Source organism: Castor canadensis, chromosome 6 (genome assembly GCF_047511655.1).
Source record: "Castor canadensis chromosome 6, mCasCan1.hap1v2, whole genome shotgun sequence".
NCBI classification, from domain to species: domain Eukaryota; kingdom Metazoa; phylum Chordata; class Mammalia; order Rodentia; family Castoridae; genus Castor; species Castor canadensis.
Genome location: NC_133391.1, coordinates 152,109,659 through 152,132,288, shown reverse-complemented (window position 1 = coordinate 152,132,288; position 22,630 = coordinate 152,109,659).

The following is a 22,630-nucleotide window of genomic DNA, read 5'->3' as shown; positions in this document are numbered from 1 at the left end:
ACCTTAATTATTTTTAAGTTAGTAATTTGAAGAGACAAAAAATGGATATTAACAATTCAGTCCTAACCACAAAAAAATGAATGACTCATCCTTCTCTTTAAAGGGTGATCCTGACAACTCAGAAAATGGTTATTTAGAAGCACTGAGCTCTCACCTGTTCTTCCACTCTTCACAAAGAAAAACGAATAAAATTAGTGCACAACTACATATCAAGATGAATGATCTAGGGGAGATCATTGGAAATCAACAGAAGAAAAATGAAAACCTCATAAATTAAAAAGATCTGGGATAATAGCATAGTAAGAGAAATAAAATATCCTAGCATCAGCCTCCCCAGCTCCACAGTTGGGTTCATTCTAGTGATGAAAAGATGAGTCAACATACACAAACTGATTAATATATTATAACATGTAAATAAAATGAAGGATAGCAGCACTTTATAATCTCAATGGAGGCAGAAAATGTATTCTTTAAAATGCAACATGTCTTCATGATAAAAGTCATTAACAAATTAGGTATGGAGGACCATAGTGCAACATAATAAATGGTATGCATCTCAGATCAAATGCCAACAACATATTGAATGGGGAAGTCATGAAATCATTGCCAGTAAGATCAAGAGCAGGCAAGGATGTTCACTATCACCCTTCTGTGCAGTATTGTAATATGAATTTTAGCTACAGGAAAAAGCCAAAAAAGTAATAGAAGGCATACAAATAAGAAAGGAGATCAAATCATCCCCATTTGCAGATACGATTTTATGTAAGAAAAATCTAAAGACTCCACCAAAAGATTAAGTACTGGTAAATATGTTCAAAAAAGCAGTAGGAAATAAAAATGACATATACAATCAGTATGTTTTTACATTCCAGTATTAAAGATCCTAAGGGCAAAATTCATGATGGCAATAACTATTTATATTGAAAATAAACAAATAAAGTACTAGGAATAAACTAAGAAAGTGAAAAACCTCTACAATGGAAATTGTAAAACATTGAAGAATGAAATTAAATAAGAACCAACAAGCAGAAAGTCCTCCCATGTCCACAGAATAGAAGAATTACAACTGTTAAAATATTCATAGTGTCCAAAGCAATCTATAGATTCCTTGTATTCCCCATTAAAATAACAATGACATTCTTCAGAGAATTACATAAAAGCAATCTTAAAATTCTACAGAAGCACCAGAGATCCCAAACAAACAAAACAAACTTCAAAATAGCAAAACTGGAATTATCAGAACACCTGATTTCAAGACCTGATACAGAGCTATGGTTGTCAAAATACCATGGTTTTGGAAAAAAAAAAAGTAGACTCATAGACAAAGGAACATTGCAGAGAACCTAAAATCAACTTACCTATCGACAGTCAACTAATCTTAACAAAGCTGTCAAAAACATGCATTGGAGATAGAACAGCTTCTTTAACAAATATTTTTGGGAAAACTGAATATATACTAACAGATAATTGAAACTTGACCACTATCTCTCCCAATACATAAATCAAATCAAAATGAATCAAAGGCCTTTGTATAAGATCTAAAACTAGGCAATTACTGGAAGAAATCTTAGGGGAAACATTTTGGGATATTGGCACATGCAGTGATTTTCTGAATAGAATGCTAAAAGAATAGGAAGCTAAAGCAAAAAAAAAAGTAGGATTGCATCAGACTAAAAAGCATTTGCACAGCAAAAGAAATAATCAATAGAGTGGAGACAGTTTGCAGCATGGGAGAAAATATTTGCCAGCTATTCATCTGACAGAGGTTTAATATCCAGAATATACAAAGAACTCAAATACTTAAAACAACAATTAAAACAATACAATAAAAACCAGGTAAACTATCTGAATGAACACTTCCCAAAGAAAAAAATATGACTAATAAATATATGAAAAATGTTCAATATTATTTGTCATCAGGCACATGCTCTATCACCCCAGTTAGTTTTACCCTTATAAAAATAAATAACAAATGCTAGCAAGGATGTGTAGAAAAAGGAACTATTATATACTGTTGGTAGAAATTTAGATTAGTGCAGCCACTGTGGAAATCAATATAGAAAATACTAAAGAATTCAAAGTAGAACTAGCATATGATAAAGCTATCCCACTCCTGTGGGTATATGTAAAGAAAAGGAAGTCATCATGAAAAAAGAGATACTTGCATACTCATGTCTACTGTATTACTCTTCAGAGCATCATAGCTAAGATATTCATCAGCTGACATGCCCATCAATAGATGAATAAAGGAATTATGTTTTATACACCAGAACATTATTCAAACATAAAAAGAATGAAATCTTGTCATTTGCAGGGAACTGGATGCAGTTGGAAGACATCATTTAAGCAACATAAGCTACACAGAGAAAGGCAAATATTCCTTGTTCTTTGTCATATGTGGAAAGTGAAAAAATGTACTATGTACTGTACATATTAGAAATCTCATGGTCAATATCTGAATTCTTTTTGGCAAAGTAGTAGAATTGTGTAGCTTCTTTCCCATAAGTATGTACTTTTGAGTGGATTGTTTTATCTAATAAGATAAACCTAATAAGGTGACTGATAAAAGCATATTGTTCAACAAATTCAAATAAGAAATTCAACATGCTTAAATATTAAGAAAATAACTTAGGCACCAAATCAAATGGTAATTTTCTGGGAAAATGATCTTTGTGAAGAATAAAAATTGGAAACTTTATTCCAGAAATATTAAATTATATTAAAGAAATATTTGCTATATTTTCCTCTATATTTTTCTCATTTAATCTATAAAACCCTTCTATTGATTGGTATCTAAAAATATGATTGAATGAATATATTGAATGAAACACATTCAGGTTTAGAATTTAAATGAGACTGGTATTCTGTTAATTTTCTGGTTTTTTGATAATAACTTCATTTTGTATCATAATTCTTCTGGATCACAATAATGTATGCACTCTTTTGACTTAACTTTGTGCACCAATATATCTTATATAAAGAGTATACAGAAATTTGTGGCAAGCCAAAATAGAGTAATAGAGTTCATTTTCTTCAGGAGAGCCAGAACATCTCAATTTATATATATCTAATCAAATCTTAGTAGACTAACTGTACCTTAGACTAATATCTATTTTAGACTATGTTTAATCAAAATCAAATTACAAGTCTACTTGTGAATTGTATTTGATGTAAGTCATTTTATATAAATATTTCAGACATCACATCTTATTTCTGAATAACTTATTTCTTTGTATTAGTAAACAGATTGGATGTAAAATTGAAATGTGAACTTTCATCATAAAATAAAATTATAAAGCTACTTACTTAAAATTATGGACTAGAAATAAAAATAACAGGTAAGGACATCATGTTTAAGACAATTAGTTTTCATTTCATGCATGTGTATTATTTATGAATTTTTAAATATGCATTACAAATAAATATGTCATTTAAAACAAATTATTCATAATAATTAAATGGCGATGTGGGGAAAGTATTTCTCCATGCTCCTAATTAGACTCTGTGTTGTACAACAGTAGCAGACTATGGCACATAAATGCTTTAAAACACTTCCATCGGAATTGATTGCTTCTATTTCTTTTTTGCATTTTTCTCATTAATATTTTCTCTATGACGATTTGTTTCTAAGCATTGTACTCTTGTTTTAACATGAGATCTATTTGGAAAAAATCAAATTATAACTAATATTTTTCACTATTACTTCAAATTTTTTTTTACATTTTATACATAAGTTAGTCATTAAAACTTGTTAAATAATTTATGCCATATTTTTGCCATCTTTTATTGGTGCATATTATATTGCACACAGCAAGAGGTTTCATCTTTGCAATTTTCTGAAAATGTCAACTTTTATCAATACCACAAATCTACTGACTGAAAAATTTACTTGGTACATAATTGCATTATTGCAATATGTAGGTAAGTAGTCACTTGCTGTTGATGTCTAAACAAAAGTTCAAGATACAACATTTCATTCTGGTCATCTTAAATACATCACCTAAATTTAGTTTTAGTGGTTCTCCCACATGTGTGCTCTATTGCTCTGAAAGTGTCATTTTATCATGTTCAGTTTCTCTTTCAAAACTTTTCCTATGTCTCCTTTGCATAATTTCAGGCGTATATCAGCTCTGGGTGTATGTGCACATGTGCAGCCTGCTTCCAGCGGAAACCTCTACTTATAATCATTATAATCCTTTATGGTTTCCAAAACATCATGTTCCCATTCCATCATGTCGTTGGAATTCCCAACGACAGCTATTTTTCTATTGCTAATTGGGTTGGGAATATGTCAAATATCCCAAGAAAAGCATGAAGTTTTTATTCACACTCTGACTATGATTTCTTCTTATCCTTATTAATATCTTGCATAATTCACTTTAAACTATAATTCTTGTATACTCAGTGTCACTTTTCTTCTAAACTGTATCTCTTAAACCAGAAGTGGGAATCAGTCAATGCAATTTCTACAAAAACAGCAATAAGGCTATAGGTAAATGCATAGAGAAATAAATTTTCAAAACTTATTGACCATCATACTGCATGTGGACTTATACCTTTCTGTGTTATGCAGCCACATTGTCAAAAACAAAATGTGCACCTGTGTATAGTTCTTTGTTTATCATATATTTTAAACTATTGCAGTTTAGTTTCATGCCTAAACTCTAAGACTAAATCAATTGTCAAATTTAAACAAAACAAAACAAAAAAGCATGATTGTTATGTATTCATCTTACTGGAACTTTATTCATCTTCTGATATTTTTGTAGATTTACTCCTTTAATCTCTTCATTGCTATGATATTAAAGGCATACTTCTCTATTGATACCTTTTTTATGAATCTGGGCTCTCTTTAGTATTCTCTTCCTATTTTTGCTTTACAGACTCAATGGTCTTGTATAGAAGCATATCAACACCCTCTAACATCCTCGTAGAATAACTCTAAACATCCTCTAAACATCTTCTAAACATCCTCGCACAATTACCATTGCAGTCACTACCCACAGAACTGTCATTGTAAATAGATTTTTTGTAAGAGAAAGTGTCACACTACGCTCTTCAGGCTTGTCTGGAACACCTGGATTCACATGATCCTCCTGGCTGACATACTTTATTAGCTGGGACTACAGGAACCACAGGCCCTAGCTAAAGCTTAATTACTTGTTTCATTGTCTTTGTTTAAAATATTTATTTATTTATTTATTATTGTTGTGTTGGGTAGGGGTACACTGTGGCATCTATAAACGTTCTTACAATATATCAACTATGTCATACTTGAATTCACCCCCTCCACAATTCTCTTTCATCCCCTCTTCCCTATTTGGGGAATCATTCTCTTTTTCATTCTAGTTATAATTTTTAGATTTTAATCAAACCATTTTTTAAAAAATATGTAGAAAAAAGTCTGAATTTACAAACATCATTGACAATCTATTCCCAAATACTCTCCTAGCATTACCACAAACATATTCCTAAAAAATTGAAAGCTGTTTAGATATCTTAGACTATAAGTACTTCTTTTATTCTCTACATCAAAAGTCACAATTTCCTCAAAAAACCTTCCACTACTTTCTGTTTCCATTTTCTCTGCCTAAATACATGACATCATCTCATCTTTGCAGTCATTTCTTAATTCTTTCCACTCCTTCAATCCCAATTCTTGTATATAGGAAAGATTCATGTATTTCACTGTACCCACAGTGTTCCATTATGATTTCCTGTGATATTGCAGTATATTTTCCTTTTCTATTATATGCAAACCCTTTCTTAATACAAATTATTTCTTTTACAACCCAATAGCCAATGATTTCCCATGCTTAGACTTCATGATTAGTTACAGAAACATTTGGGGTCTATTTGACTTAATTTGCACATACTTATTTTTATTTATTTATTTATTTATTTATTTATTTATTTATTTATTTATATTGTTGTGTTGGGGGTACATTGTGACATTTACAAAAGCTGTTACAATATATCCACTCTACAGGAGTTGAATTCCCTCCCCTACCATTCTGCTTTATCCCCCCTCACCCTATGTCTAGAATAGTTTTAACTGGTTTCATTTTTCCATTTACATACATGTGCACACAGTATTTGCATTATATTCATCCTCATCCACCCTTTCTCCATTTCCTCCCCCTTCCCAGTGGTATCAACCCCAACAGGCAGGACCTGCTTGATGCCCACCCTTCCCTTTTAGATCTAACAAACAGACCAATCTTTCAAAAAATCAATTCAAATGCCAACCTCTATGGATATCTTCCACTGTCCTTTCAAGCACTGGACTCCTTTCTCTGTACTCTAAAGACACCATATTTGTAGAAATTAAACCTTTAGGAAAGATGAAAGAGCTAATAACTCTCAGTACAGTTTTCAAATTTTGATCTTTGATCAAAACATACACATGCAGACATGCACATACAAACAATTGTCTCTTAGCTAACCTGATACTTATTTATTTCAAATGTTTTCTGCACTGACTTGAAATACAGAACTGTACTATAATTATCTGGTTACTCCAGAGGCACCTGCACACCCATGTTTATTGCGGCACTATTCACAATAACCAAGTTATGGAAACAGCCAAGATGCCCCACCACTGATGAATGGATTAAGAAAATGTGGTATCTATACACAATGGAATTCTACCTAGCCATGAAGAAGAATGAAATCTTATCATTTGCAGGTAAATGTATGGAACTGGAGAACATCATCCTGAGAGAGATTAGCCAGACACAGAAGACCAATAATCATATGTTTTCCCTCATATGTGGACTTTAGATCAAGGGCAAATACAGTAAGGGGATTGGACTTTGGTCACATGATAAGGCAAAAGCACACAAAGAAGCTATGAGGATAAGTAAGAAACCCAAAAAACATGATAGCATTTGATGTCCTCAATGTAAAGGAACTAATGCAGAAACTTTAAAGCAACAGAGGCCAATAGGAGAAGGGGATCAGGAATTAGAGAAAAGGTTAGTTCAAGAAGAATCAACTTAGAATGTAACACATATGTACATGAAAGCAAAGCAAGGAGTCTCCCTGTATAGCTATCCTTATCTCAACTAGCAAAAACCCTTTGTCTTTCTTATTATTGTTTATACTCTCTCTTCAACAAAATTAGAGATAAGGGCAAAACAGTTTCTGCCCAGAAGCTAGGGGGTAGGGAAGGAGACGGAGGGGGTGGAGGGAAAAGGAACGGCAGGAAGTTAGAGGGAAGAAATGACCCCAACATTGTATGCACATATGAATAAATGAAAAAAATAAAATCAATAAAGGTTATTGTAAGAATATTCCATGTGATTAAAAACTGAAAAAATAAACAATTATCTGTTCTACTGGCACAGTACTAAAACATAAAAGAAAGCTATTAAATGTCTTTACATCAATCGAAGGATGGGTGAATGATTGCATAAGCCAATGATATTTTGCTCAACTAGTATTACTTCAAATAACTAGATTTCCACTGAATAAATTAATATATTAATGAGTAATGAAATCACTGATAGAACTGACATTGATGCTTTTCTTATTTTCTCTTTTGCAGTACTCACAGTCTGTGCTAAAGTCTTTCATGTGTACTTAAGTACTGCACATAAGAAGTTTGTCTGCTTAACTATCTTACCTTTTTATCCTGATCTTATTCTCAATCAAGATAGAAATATTGCAGTATAGAGTTCTTTCTAGATTGCTTAGAAAAATTTATGCACATAAAAATTTATTGAATGACTAGACTAAATCCAAATGTTTGTAATCAGTTAGTTTTAACTAAGTTTGATTAACCTATACAGTTATCTCTAGCTTACAAATAATTCTGACAAATTATAGCTTTATGTGTTTCCCTTATAGAGGAAATTATCATTATGATGGAAGATAGCAAAACAGGAACCATATGACAAACAAAATATGACTTGTTTCTTACTATAAAGTTAAAATCTACTCAGTTGCTGTACTCTACTGTTTTATTTTACTTTCTTCAGTAGGGAGGAACACACACCAGTATCATTTATTAAAGCAGATGAATAATCTTAAGCTGTCCTCAATGCATTTGATGCATCATACATGGGTGAGGCTTTAAATACCACCAGAGTTAATCAGATGTCTTAGATTTACAAATGGAAAAATTAGGAAGAAAATTAACTGCTAAATCAGCAACAGACCTTTTAAAAAGACTGAGACAGTTGACTGTCTTGAGTAAGGTTTTTGTCTCTTCAAATGAAAACTATTTCTTAAAGTAATCCTACAATATTTGATGTGACCTAGGTCAAAAATACAATTTTATTTTGTATTGGATTTTTATTGTTGTGCTGAGTATGTGTTCATTATATAGCATTTACAAAAGTTCTTAAAATATATCAAATATATCATACTTGAATTCACCCCCTCCATCATTCTCCTTTATTCCTCCTACCCCATTCCTGAAATAGTTTCAACAAGTATCATTTTTTCATTTACATACATGTGTACATAGATTTGCATGACATTCATCCTCCCACACCCTTTTCCCACCTCCACCCTCTCTCCCTCTGGTAGCAACCCCCCAGGCAGGACACCTTCTGTCCTCTTGGTGTCTCCTTTCATAAAAAAAGAAAAAAAATGACATTTTTGTTTCCTTACAATAAATACACAGGGAGTTTGCATGTGATATTTCCATCTATGTACATACATATTATAAACTAAATTGGTTTATCTCCTCTATTTTTCTTCTTTCTACCCTAGTCTCCTTTTTTTTTTTAAACTACTACACATGGGTGTAATCTGCACACTAATGGATTCCAATTTAAGGCAGACAAGCAACAACATCCTTTCCACCCACTACTGAGGTTTTCCTTGTTTTCTGAGTGGACTGTATTTTCTCTCCACTCATGTGGCAACACATCTTATATTCTTGCCATTTCCCCACTGAAATTCCTCACTGTGGGATTGGAAAACTTTCTTGGATTCATATTGACTATTTTTAATAGTGATTTCTCTTACAAATGATTGTTCTGGATTCTGCCATAAGAATCTATAGAGGCAAAGGGAATAGAGTATCTCAAGAAATTGAGTCCTCGTTCTCCATAGGCTCTCTCTCTCTCTCTCTTTTAAAAGTCCTTAACTTTTAGACTTTAAGCAGCCAGGCTGAATTGAAACAAAGCTGAAACAAACAAATAAGCAAATGCAGGATTCCCTTCTATCTGGTTAGCTCTGGAAGTAACTATTATCCGTTACAAGTTTTATTCATACTCCAAGTAAGTGATAAAGAGCAATAAATTCATTTGTTTTACAGCTGATATAATTTGGAGATGGAATCTTTGCAATATTTCCTGAAATATCTTCCTTCTTTTGTCACACTAAAGATCCAATTTTTCTAATTGCATATGAATAAGGAAGCCAAAGCAATTTTTTATTGCATACGTATAGGTATTTCAATGCTATTTTCTTTCCAGTGTATTTTGATTACTGCCATTGCTAGCTGATTCTAAGTTAGCACACTGAATACCATGTGCATTGTTATGTTTTACCCTAGTGTGTTTTTGAAGATGAGGGAGAAAAAGTATTGGTGATAGCATCCATATTTTCTAGAGAATGCTGGGATTCTCTAGAATCCCCTTCTTATGGTGGTTTCAACAGGCTTAAAAATTTTATATTCATTTTCTTACAGAATACATCGACCATATTCACCTTAACTTCCTTCTTTTACTCTCCTCCTCATGTATGTGACATCCCCTTAACATGACCTGCTTTTCATAATATTGCTGTATTTGTATTAGGTCTATATTCTACATATATGAGAAAACATTTGGCTTTTGGACTTCTGAACCTGGCTAACTTTACTTAAGATGATTTTCTCCAGTTCCATACATTTACATGCAAATGAAAAAATTTCATTCTTCTTTGTATATACAATTACAAAATACAATTTTAAACTATGAATATATGGTTATAATACAAAATTCATTAAATAAATAAATATTTCATTGGATCTTTTGCCTTTATAATTTCCATGTCATATAATACAAAATTCATTAAATAAATAAATATTTCATTGGATCGTTTGCCTTTATAATTTCCATGTCATATATACTAAAATAACTAAAAGCTAACAGAACCACTATGTGTGCAACCACCACATACATTTATGCAAAACAGAATGACTTTCTTAAACCAAAGACAGCAAATGGAAAGAATTCAATGCATTCCCTGCTACCTAGCTTCAGACTCAGGTTTTATATTAAGGTCCTTAATCCACTCTGAATTGATACTTGTAAATGGTGAAAGACACAGATCTAATTTCAATTTTATGCAGGCAGAAACCAGTTTTCCCAGCAACATTTGTTGAAGAGGCTGTCTTTTCTCCATCGTATGTTTTTTGTTGTCTTTGTCAAGAAGAAGTGGGCTTAGCTGCATGGATTCATATCTGGATCTTCTACTCTGTTCCACTGGTCTTCCTATCTATTTTTGTACCAGTACCATGTTTTTATTGCTATGGCTCTGTAGTATATTTTGAAGTCAGGTACTGTGATACCTCCAGTGTGTCTACTTTTTTCAGCATTACCTAGGCTATTCGCAGTCTTTTGTGTTTCCAAATGGACTTTAGGGTTGATTTTTCCATCTCTGTGATGAATGTCATGGGGATTTTGATGGGGATTGCATTGAACATGTAGATTGCTTTTGGTAAAATAGCTATTTTCACAATATTGATTCTGCCAATCCATGAACATGGGAGATTTTTCCATCTTTGATTTCTTTCTTCAGTGGTTTATAGTTTTCATCATAGAGGTCTTTCACATTCTTTGGTCTGTTTATCATTGGTATATAGAAAGGCTGATATCCTGCTACTTTGCTGAAGGTGTTTATGATGTCCAGGAAGTTTTTGGTGGAGTTTTCCAGGTCATTTAAACACATTAAAAATAGAGCTGCTTTATTATCTATCAATTCTACTCCTAGGGATATAATGGAAAGAATGAACATCAGAGTACAATAAAGGCTCCTGTATACCCATGCTTATTGCAGTTTTATTCACAATAGATAAGCTATGAAAATAATCAAAATGCCCCACAGCTGAAGAATAGATTAAGGGAATGAAGTATTTATATACACAGAGTATTATTCAGCCATAAGGAGGAATGAAATTTTGTTATTTGCAGGTAAATGCATGGAAATGTAGAACATCATCTGAGTGAAATTATGCCACATATTTTCTCTCATATGTGGAATGTAGACCTAATACAAATACAAGCAATATTATGTAAAACAGGTCACACTAAGGAGAGGTCACATGTGAGAAGGAAGGTAAAAAAAGGAAGTTAAGTAGGTGAATATGGTTGATTTACTTCCTGTACAAGAATGAAGATAGAATTTTTAAACATATTGAAATCACTGTAAGTAAAGGGACTATGGTAGAAAAGAGAAAACTGGGATGACCCAATTTAGGTTATAATACATATATACCTGGAAATGTCACAAGGAAACTCCCTGTATAGTTACTTAAAGAAATAAAAATATCATTTATTATTTTTACAAAAATTGAGAACAAGAAGGCACAATAGGTACTATTGGAGTTAGTACCAATGGGACTATATATATAAGGAAAGAATGTAAGGAGGGTGAATATGGTACAAATATTGTGTACAAATATATGTAAATGGAAGAGTAGACCTGTTAAAACTACTGCAGGAATGTGGGAAGAGCTATAAGAAGAATTATGGAAGGGTGAATTAAACTAAGATATTCTGTAAAAGCTTGCATAATTGTCACAATATATCCTAATATAATAATAATAATAATAATAAATAATTATAAAAGAATGACTGATGGCCTTTAAAGAAGGAAGACACAAGGGGTGCTCATGTACAGAGAAAAGACAAAGCAAGAAAGATGCATCTGAAATTAATAACATCTGTTTCAGAGGAAGCCAATCTTTTAGAAACTTGCTCTTGGCCTTCCATCTTCCAAAACTATGAGAAAATAAATTTTTCTTTTTTAAATGACTAAGTCAGTAGTATTTATAGTGGCACTGATAGCAAAATCACACACTAAGCAGGTTTATTTTATGTTGTTCATTGTGTAATTATAATATTTGAGATTCCTTTAGGTTGAACTTATTGTCTTTTGTATCTCCTAGTTCTTTTCATGATGCACATATTTCCTGTGCCATGTCATCTCTGTTATAGTGAAGCACTAGGAAAAGAGTGGAATAGTTTTTATATGTAGGATAAAGAAACCAGAATGTAAAGGGTTTTCCTTCTCTCTCAAATGACAGGAAAGTATTTGAGGATAGGTAACTATAGAGCAACCACAATATTTTAGCCCCTCTACCACCTAATCAATAATAATAATAATCAAAATACAAAACATTTTTTCTTATAATTCACCCTTTGGAGTTCTGCAAGCAGTGCATTCCATTAGACTACTTTCCTATGTAGGGAAGTATTTAACTTTATTTTTTGACTATTTAATAGTTCAAATACTGCATGTTTTGTTTTCTAAATGATTTCTAACTGTAATACTAGTACAATTCTTTGCTCTTAGTTTGTCAGCATCTGTCAAATATTTTAAATAGTTTATTGATCTGATTTATTTATTAATTTTAATTTATTGCTCTACTAGCATTGAATCCTGGGCCTTGTGCTTGTTAGGCTCTTCCAAATGAGTCACACACTCAGTACCTTTGCTTTTAAGATAGGGTCTTGATAACTCTGTGGAGGCTGGCTGAGAACTCATGATCCTCCTACCTCTGCCTTCTCAGAAGCTAGTGGGTTTTATTTATTTTCAGTGGGAATGTTGATTTTCTAATCTCAAATACTATGGTTGGAAACTTGGAGCACTGTATTTTTCTGCCTCTTTGATAATTTAACTTTCTACTCCAGTAAGAAATTCTGGTATGGCATAGAGAAGAGCTATTCCTAACTCCAAAGTTCTTCATTATTATAGACATCTTTCCTATTTGTACTTTACTGTATGTTCTCACTGTTAAGATCCTAAATACCTCATAACACATGAATACACCTGATTTTTCCACTGTGGAATGTATGGCGACATTGTGATATCAGGAGAAAAGTGATTGCTGGTAGTTAAGGCAAGATAGGTTAACTCCTCTTTGTGTCCTATCACAGAATTATAGCTTTCTGTAGATAGAACTCCCCTATCTTTGTCCCTTCACTTAAAGTCCCTATCTCTTTGAGCCCTCTTTGTACCATGGCTCTCACAAACTATACATCTGTGCTTAGCTTATTTAAATTCTTGAAATCATTTGTCAGTGATTTCAATATACATTCTAATTCGTTCAGAATCCATAGCATTTAATTGTATTGCTCTCTCTCTCCAGTCTTCAATGCCTTCTTACTATTACTGCCCATACCAGATATTATATCAGGGCATCTTTCCATTTCCACAAAAAAATTCCATATTATGGGGACAAAATACCAAGGACTTAATAAAATCACTTAAAATACTATAAGGGAATTTCTTCATTTTCCCAATCTCCAAAATCAATAAAGTACACTTTAGTAATTAGCTAGTAATGTCTTCCATATGTAATAGATACCTTTTTAAAGTATGTCTATCCCAAAACTGTGACCTTCTCTACATTAGAAAATCCTTAGTTCCCTTTACATGCTTAGTACTTGCAATATTGTCATGTAGCAGATATGTTAATAAATATTCTTTTCCATTTTTCTTCTCTGACATGTGAATATGTGTTCTGATTATTCAACAGCTATTAAATAGGTATTAATGAAGTTTCCACATTCTAAAAATGTTGTTGTGTGCCTAGTCCTGCTATAGAAATTATGTGGGTTTTAGCAGGGTGTGGTGGTTCAGACCTGTAATCACAACACTTGGGATGCTGAAGCAAGAGGGTCATGGGCTACAGGCCAGCCAGGACAGCATAGTGGGACTATCAAAACATAAAAAAAGAAGGAAGGAAGGATTAGATTATGTGGGTTCTGTTTGTTGGATTCATTGCATGTTTGTTTGTTGAACTGTTTATTTTTTCACAAAATCCATGTTTTAATTTATGAATATATGAGAATATGTAGGTGACAGACCATGTTGACAATATAGTATATTTTTGTTGCTCATTTTGGAACTTATAATTGTGCTATTAATCAGTTCAAAATAAATTCAATTTTAAAATGAATCAACAACTTGATGAAAGAGTAAAATGAAATAATACATTGAGATATGAATGCAATGTAAAAGAAAATAAACAAGCTTATTTTATTGTTGCAATAGGTGAGAGGTTTATTACATAATGCTGGTTAAAAATAATACTGGGTCTTAATTTCTCATTACATCTCAAATTTCATATTTTATAACTAGAATATCCAACTCAGGTTAAATTTGTTAATAAAGAAATGAGAGTTTCAGAGAATGGCAAAGTACCTTTTTATAGCTTTTCTCCTTTTTACTATTTTTCTGCCAAAAATACATCAATATTTAGAGGATATTGAATATTCCACATGAAGAAATCATCCATTTCTGGTCAAGGTAACTTTAGATGATGTTCTTAGGTGGCCTGGTTTTGTTCATTGCAATAATAAATGAGACCTAGTTTTTTCTGGCAGTACTGGAATTTGAAATTAGGTTTTGAGCTTGCCAGGCAGGCATTCTACAATTTGAGCCATACCTTTGGCCTGAGACCTAGTTTTGAGAATTTAAAAATGAAACAAAACAGTATGACAAATGAGATCAACTAAAGGAATTTGAAGTTCTTTTATAAATAATAATAATAACAGAATACTGTAAAGTCTGTTCATCTGAATTTGCTTGGTACTTATAAAATAACTTATGAAATGCATACAAAAGTTAGTCATAAAAATAAGCATTTTTATAAATTGTAAACTGATTTACAGAGTGAATTATATATAATTATGTGCAGTTTTATTTTAATGTATTTATAACAAATAATTTTTTGTTGGTGTACCTAAAAATAAGAAAAACATATGGGAGACACTAATTTTTATTGTCATATTGATTTTCCCCTTTAATTAACTTTATGATATTTTGATATATTCAAACTGTATATAATATGGATCTTTCCATGAATGACATTTTAAATTTATGGAATAAGAAAAAAATAAAATAAATGACAACAATATAAAATGTGACAATTTGAGATATACATCTTGAATTCCTTGGTGCATAGGAGGCCAAATTATAGGATGTTAAAATAGTTCATACATTCCTTCCACTCACTGAGTTAAGGAGCATTCTAGGAAAGATGTATATTAATCTCTGTCTTTCCTATATTCAAGTTCTGTATCAATTTAAAGTAATGTGATACTTCTGAAGATTTTAGAGCAACCGATGAATATATGGAAGTTTTAAATTTCTCTGATCAATTTTTATTTTACTTGTTTTTGTACTCCTATTGAATAATTTATTCCCAAATTTAAATCTATTCACTCTACTTTCTAAATAGCATTCATTCAAGAATTTTATAAAGGGCAAATCATTTTTCTTCACATGTAGACTATAGTTGTATATAAGCTACTGTTGTAAGTCATATAAAATAATTTAGATTCATTAGTCATTATTTTATGGGCAGATTGTCATTGGTGGATCACATCAAGTGAACTTGAATCATACAGCATAAAAGGCCAGTAGTTCTAGCCAAGTTGCTCAGTTACTTAAGAAACCCCATAAGATCACAACTACAACCAACAGAAATGACTTAACACACTAAAAGTTCAGCTGAATATTTACCACTTAGATGCCTGGAAATCAAATATAACTTGTATTGGGAAGGGTAATCACTCACAACTAATATTCATTCACCTGATCAGGTAATCCAGATGACTTTGGTACTGTTGTTACTTTTGACAAATGAAAATACAGATGTTTTAACTCTTGAACTGTCAACATGCTAACTTTAGTTAGAAGTGCATTTATTTTGCAGAATAATAGACATAATAAACACTGTGACTATTTTTCATTACTAGTATAGAATACTTGACACAGGTGACTTATGAAAATATGAGGCTTAGTTAGCTGATAGTTTTAGACTCAAAGTTCAAAATTGGGTAGGGCCCAAGATAAGTTAGGCCTCTGGTGAAGATGGTGGACAGTGACAAATCACAGCAGGATCATATGTAGAATCAAGTAGTCACCTTTCCAAGAGAAACATTGAGGACAGGAGGAACCAGACTTGCTTCTTTTAGGATAACTTCCTTTTGAAGAAGTAGAATGTGTCTATGGGAGGTACCCCATGCATGCAATGATCTAAAGACTTCTAATTAAGCCCAGACTCTTAAAGGTCTGACACCATCTCCTAACACCATCACCATGGGAACCATGCTCCCTACTCATGAACCTTGTTGGGGAACAAAAAAACCATATTCAAACCATAGTACATATATGTGCACACACACATAGGCACATGTCCAATGACAGAGTCCTTCCAAACCACTGATATCTGCAAAATGACAGCTCTCATTAACAGGTCATAACAGCAGCAAGAAGACTGTGAGTGAGAATGCACATGTCTCTGATGGCTTGTTTAGCTCTCTTAATAAAATTTATTGTCTTGAAATAAACCCATGGCTGCCCCTTCTTCCCCAGTTTACCAATTTTTTAAAAAAATTTGTTTTGCAAATAAAAATTATAAATTTATGTTTTTGCTTTCATAACTAACTGAAAACAGTAGATAAACACAGAATCTGGCTGAACAGAAAGTTTGTGATGAGCTAGTGGACACATTGGTGAATTCTGATAGCTAGAAAAAGCAACTTCGAACTATTTTTACATCATATTATTTTTAGTTTGGGAAAAAGCAAAACAAACAAAAAACTTTTTTTGTGGTATCCTCGGTCTTTGGTCATCCTACCAAACTACATTCAAAATATATCCTGTCACAGGTTTTTGGAGACTTGGTGACTTAGTGTGTAAGAAGAGTTCATAAGTACTATGGACTTGTGCCTATACCACACACAGGAACCACTGTATCTGGAGTTATATGTTGATGCAAATTAAATAAGAATATCTTTAATAAATAGGCTACCTCATTGTAGAAATGAAGCCACTATATTTTCTTTTCTATAGCCCTACACCCCATTCCTGGAACAGTTTCAATAGATATCATTTTCCCATTTACATACATGTATACACTGCATTTGCTAGACAAAATAGACACACAATTTCTCACAGGCATGTTTTCCATTGTATTTCATAGAAAGTTCATCATTTTTTTAAGTAATTAATAGTTTTACTTCACTTTATGCCTTCTTCCCCATACATACTCATTATTATGACTGCCAATTTTCTTCTTAACCGTACGATTTTAATAAAGGTAGCTCTACTATTAGCAAATTGCTCAGAAGCTACTAAAAGCTCTCTGGAGAGCACTTGTCTCACCCTATATCTCGCACCTTATCAAAAGGTCACATTAATTATGTCTCCCTTACTGAGAGGAAATCAACATGTCAGTCAAAGGGGCTCACAACTGCTCAGTTAGAACATGAGTTAATTAATTTTATTTATTGTCCCAAAGTAACCCATTTGCATTTAGATCTTGTAAATACAATTAATACAAATGAAACAATAAATCCTATTTTGATTTATTTTTTCAGAAAACACTAATATGAAATTCTTTTAGATTTATAGTTGTTAGTAGAATAACCTGATGGCAATATCACCTGATATTAGAAAAAGTAGTTTTAGGGAGTGCTTCCTTGTATGGTGTTTTCAAAAGAGTAAGAGTTTCATAGTGTAATTAGATAGATGTCATTTATGATTTAAATTTTCATGCAATTATGTATACAAATTTATATCTGAAAATACTCTGACTTTCATGTACTCCTCATTCTGGATCACATCTTGGGAATTAATTATCAGAAAGCCAGGACAAAAGCAAAGGGTATTCTAGGAATATTAATATGATTAATCAATATAATATATCCTGCATAGCTATCCAATTATTTTCTATTCATTTTTTCAGATCAATTTTGTGTGTCATTAAGCCAATTTGCCTACACAACATTCTATCATTGATAAATTATATAACGAACACTCATTCAATTTTATTCGATATGGTATAGGATTTAATAAATTATTGATAAACTAAATTAAAAATCACCCAAATAGTTCTATATTCACTTGATAAATTGTTGACTATATGCGCAAGGAGTGGCCTTGGCAATGGTAGATGATATCATTTTAGAATAATTTAAGGATTTCCTTTTTATAAAGGACTATTTAAGCAATTAGGGATAGATGCAAGAAAATTATAAAACATGATACAGTTCCCCTGGTATGGTAATAGATGTTGGTTATAGAACCCCCCAAAAAACAAAAAAATAAAGCAGAAATTTATTATTGGAAGTGAGAGTTGAAGTATCAGCAGTAATTCCTCCCTGAGAAGAGCTGAGACAAAGGCCTAGGAACATGGTAGGCTTTGTCATTCTTTTGGGAGTCAGGAAAGTGATAACACTTTCTTCTCAGTCTCCTATTTCCTAATGTTGGAATCACTCTTAAATATGTTCCCTAAAACGGAATTCAGGAGACCATTGATGTATTTTACATAGGTCAGCTTCGAGGATGGAGAAATTAAACAATCATTTGAAGAGTTAAAATAAAGCTGATGATTTGAGAGGCTGCATTTAACAAATTCTACTTGTCAGTTGATTTGGAACATAAAATATTTGATGTATAAACGGTAAAGTAGAGCAGACAAATAGGTATATGTACATTCTTTGTAATAGAAAAGAAAGTAAAAAATGATTCTCAGTAAGTCAAAACTTTTGAATGAGTTATTGACTCACAGAAGACTTGTGTGTGAATAACAGATTAGAAACTGGAGCGTCAGTCAAAAATAAGTTGATATTAATTGCTGAAATTTGGAATCAAGATAATTAAAACAAACCATTCTCAAGAGCATGAATGTCATGCTGTATTTTTGCAGAAGTGTGTAAGGTTATTGAGAATCCCAAATTCAAGTTAACAAGTAAGATAGCTAGTCTTGATATATATTTTTAAATCTAAGCTTATATTTCATTTCCATACACTGTTCTAAAACTTCCTTCTTCTATTATCTATTGCAAAGTTAAAAATCATAATTATCATTTATCTCAAATCTAATAATTGCATGATACAGCTAATCTAATTTTCACTCCTTGAAATGAACACTTAATTATATCCCAGATTAAATGTTTCACAATTAGTTTCTGATGTATTAAAATCTTCTTTATATGATATTTGAGCCCAATTTTGACTTCTATTTTATTCATAATAGAATACTGCAATAATATCCTCATCCATACTTTGAGTCCTTCAACTTGAAGTACATTTCTTCAAATGGCTACATGACCTTCATTACTGTCATTATTCAAATCACACTCACCATAGTGGAAAATACAAGGAAGGAGAAGGGACTCTATTTCCACTTCTTGATTTGAAGATAGTAAGGAACTCTCTTAGAGTGACTTCTATAAATACCTGTTTGGCTCAATTTGAATCCACAAAACTCATCTGTAGCTAAATATACAAGTAGGAAAAAAATAATTTCTAGCTAAAATGACTATTTTTTTAACCAGGATCCTATTAAAATGCTCTTTCCTAGAGAATCTGTTAAGCTCAGCATGCATTATTGGAGAAAAGGGGCTCCACTTAATGAAATGATATATTGATAGCAAAGTGTCAATACCATTAACTAGTATTAACTTCAGTATCATTTCCAACACTTATGTTTTGAAGTGCAGGAAACATTTTTGATGTCTGATTTGAATAGTGTTCATAAAAACTCATGTTTTATACATTGGTGCCAACTGGAAATGCAAATTTGGTTTTTTTATTATTTATTTATTTATTATTCATATGTGCATACAATGCTTGGGTCATTTCGCCCCCCGCCCCCACACCCTCCCTTACCACCTACCCCGCCCCCTCCCTCTCCCAAAATTTCTTATGAATAAAACCTTAAATTAAGTGCACCATATAAATATCTAATAATATCTATGACCATCTAGTCAGAGTGTGTTAATTTTTATATAAAAATTATGCAGTTGACCAAAAGGAGAGCATATATCATGAACTCTGAGTTTTGGTTAGGGGGCTTAGATTTTAACTATATTTTTGCCTATTTTGTCACCATTATAGCATTTGAACAAACATTACAATCTTTTCCACTGGTGAATTCTACATTGATTGATAAATGTTTACATTCAACTCTTGTGATGTTAGCAGATGTGATTCAATTTCATTGTGAAGGAGATATCTGGTAGGTCAGTATAGTCTTTACAAGGACGTTTTTTGTATACATCCTATATCCTACATTCTTTGATTTATTTCCATCAACAACATGCTTTATTTGGCCTCAGGTCTTTGCTTTTCAGTTTTTAAGTGGTGATGATGATAACATTAATAGTTTTTGTATGAACAATCCATGGGCCTATATACAAATAGCACTCATTGTCCCAGTCAAGCCTTTTTAATGTACATCTCTAAATGTATATATTTGAATAAATACAATAGTTCCTCCATATCCCTGTGTTATGCATCTGCAGAATCCACCAACTCAAGATCAAAAACATTCAGAACAAAAATTCTGTCTGCAGTGAGCATATGTAAACTTTTTCTTATTATCATTCCTAAACAGTAAAGTATAGCAAGCATTTTCCATTCATTAATATTGTGTTGAGAATTGTAAATAATCTAGAGGTGATTTAAAATATATAGGAGGATGCACATAGGTTATACTTTCTTTATTCTCTCCCATTAATCTGCTCAGTTAACACTTTTCTTTAATAATCAACTACATACATGAGGAGAAAATATTCTATCTGTTGAGAAATTCTTGGAATACATTTTTGATATACTTTTGCTGTGGTGAAATAGTGACTCTGTTAAAAAATTAGAGCCATCATTGTGAATCCAATAGATAATAAGGACAATATTACTATCATAGTTCTTCTTTTAAAAAACCTTCCAAAGTCTCAGAAAATAAAGTACTTAGCTAAAATATTATATAAATTATTAGAAATATGATAGTACTCTATCAATGACACTTGGGAAAATTGTTTATGATATATTTTCTCCTAGTCAGGTACTTTTTACAAGTACATCATATCAACTGCTTGTTGTGGAAGGGAAATTTTCTGAGGTAAGAAAGGTATACAAATCTATGTAAAATGGAGCAAAAGCTAATATAAGATACAAAGTCTTCTGTGGGGTAGGTACAAAACGTGAGAAGTTTATATGGAGCACTTTTACCCAACAGATATCAGCTATTCTAGAGTTTGCACAGTGGTCTCTCAGAAAAGCATGATTCAAAAAAATGGTGTCCATGAATATATATTCAAAAGAATGTGGTCCTTTCTAGAAAATCTTATATAGTTGGATAAACTTTCAGAATATCTGGCCCATGAGTAAAAGAGCCCAATAGAAGCTGTTAATACACTCTTATATTTAGAAATACCAAAAAGATGCTTAAAGGTACATAGACAACATAATTTACTCTCATCTTGTAAGAGGCACTGGTATGCTTTCTCTATGATTGAATATGTATTCTTTTAATACCTTCCTGTCCTTATCTAAACTATCTCAGTCTGAAGACTCAACTTGTCTAAACTTCCTACATGACATCTCCAATTATGTTATATTGACCCAAAGAATCCACTTCATAGACAGTAGTGCGGCAATGAGCACATACTACAGGATCCACAAGTCCAAACATACATCACTTCATCAGGAATCTACTGACTAACCAGATATTGAAGTGGTTAATTAAAGGATAAGGATGACAGAAGGCAGGGGATGGCACATGGCAGAGTAACATATACTGTCCTTTGAGTTGCAGTAAAATTAGGACCTCGTAGCCATTTTAGGGTACTCTTTCTGATGGATGCAAAAATGGGTTGGGACATTACAGGGTAGAAGTAAGAATTACAATTCCTTATTCTCACAATTTTTTAACTGGAAGGATTAGAGATCTAATCCCATAGGAATTATATAATGAACATAAAATCTAAATTTGTCATTGTGCCAGAGACATATAAATAAGTAAAAAGTAGTAGAAGTAATTTAGGAGGATACAAAAGTAGCTTAAAGTCTCCCAGAAACCACACTTGTGGAAATGTTTGTGTAGTTAAAAAAATGACTATAACTATTTGTAAAGTGTTAGATAAGTAGAATTTATGAAAAAAAAAAAGAGAGAGAGAGAGAGAGAGATACAGATATACCATCCAAACACTGAAAGATAACCCAATTATGACTAACTTTGAAAACTGTTAATTGAAAATGAAAGATTCAAACACTAGGCTTTACTATTTTCAAGAGTTTGAATTCAATGGAAATCGGGTAAATAGGGTATGGGAGCTAATACATGTGAAATAATGTAATGGAAGACAATTATTTGTAATCACAGTGAATCAACTTGATTTAAGTGAAAGTCAGTGGTATACACTAAAACAGGTAAAACTGTTGTTAGTTAACAGAATAGTTGAATGATGACAAGGTATCACTGCTGTAGATTGCATTATAATAAAAGAAAGAAAATTTAACATGTGAGTAGCACCATAAAAGTAAAATGCAAAATGTGACCCTTAGCAAACCCTCATTTTTAGTGTAAGTCCTCTGAATTTTGAGAAATACAACCACTGCAATGAAAGTATTGAATACTTTCCTCAAATTCCCTCTTGCTTCCATGCCC